This window comes from Triticum dicoccoides, chromosome 1B (assembly GCF_002162155.2).
Source record: "Triticum dicoccoides isolate Atlit2015 ecotype Zavitan chromosome 1B, WEW_v2.0, whole genome shotgun sequence".
Lineage (NCBI taxonomy): Eukaryota > Viridiplantae > Streptophyta > Magnoliopsida > Poales > Poaceae > Triticum > Triticum dicoccoides.
Window position 1 is genome coordinate 421,520,334 of NC_041381.1, and position 1,447 is coordinate 421,521,780.

Consider the following 1,447-nt stretch of genomic DNA (forward strand, 5'->3'; position numbering starts at 1 on the left):
ATGGCAACATCATATAGCCAGCAGCTGGCTATATTATTAATCATGCTCTTAGAGAGTAGAAGAGAGAAACGAGGGAGGAGGGCTAGCTGTAGCACAGACGCTGTTGTCAGATGGGACTCGTGTTTATAGAATAGGAGTACTGAGCACTCGTGCCTCTTTTTTTTAGGGAAAAAATAGTCGTATGTCTAGTACCACTAGTTGGGTGCATGCGACCTATAGCTGTCATCACTTTAGGTCTACTTTTCGAACCGCGGCTACGCTTCACAGTACATATTTTTCACGCATTTATCCTCCTATATGTACTCCTAGGCTATTTCCACGTGCTCCCATTCGACGACATGTGGGACATAGAGCATCTGGGTTGTAGTGCATGCATGACTCGGAGCATATGCCGGGGTACTTTACATTTCAGACCTCACGAATTACATGCAAACCCCCCGTAGAAGAATAAATAAATCAATGAATTACTACATGAAACCAGATTATTTTCGTGGAAATCGGAGCATGTTCATTAAATTTTGGACATAACACGTTTATAAAAAATGACCGGACCTAAACCAGTCTAAGGGCCTCTTTGATTTTCCCTGAAAAAAAGGGCCTCTTTGATTCGCAGGATACTGAAAACACAGGAATGGGGAAAGTATGATGGAGATGAACCGAGACGAGGAGAACTCTAACTCAGTTAGAGGTTAGAGTTAGATTCTAATCCTGAACTAACTCTAAACCAAAGAGGTGTATGGATGGCAGGGTTAGATTGACAATAAATGCTCTATCTCAATCATTTGACTACTTTGGACCCTATGTTTAGTCAGACTAAAATAAGTCCCTTAGATCCAAGCACCCTCTTGGTGTGGCCGGCTCTTCTGTGGCCTCCTCCCGCTCACAATTGACATAAACGAACCATCTATACAATCAAGCATGCAAAACATGATAATTTTTACTTTGTCCATACAAATGAGATATCCCACTTAAACATACAAGTCGTCTATCAAGCTTCACAAAATAAAAAAACACTTCATGAAACAAAGAATGAGCTAACTCATCACGGAAGTTGTTCATGATAGGGAGGGAGCCCGGAGCCCCTCACGCACTGAGGGAGGAGCTCGCCGTCGTCGCTCTGGAGGAAGGCTCTATAGAGCCCAAGCCCCGGGAACCCCTCCGACGCCGGCCCTTGCGAGTTGAGGTCGACACCGGCATGGGTAGCAGGGCCGCTTGCCGCCGACTGGGAACTTAATCTTTGGGCCTCTATAAATAATGCAAGCCTGTAACTAAAATACCTAGAAAGGTGGACTGAATCTTTGGGCCTCTAGAAATAATGCAAGCCTGAAACTGAAATACCTAGAAAGGTGAACTGAATCTTTGGGCCTCTAGAAATAATGCAAGCCTGAAACTTAAATACCTAGAAAAGTGAACTGAATCTTTGGGCCTCTAGAAATAATGCAAGCCT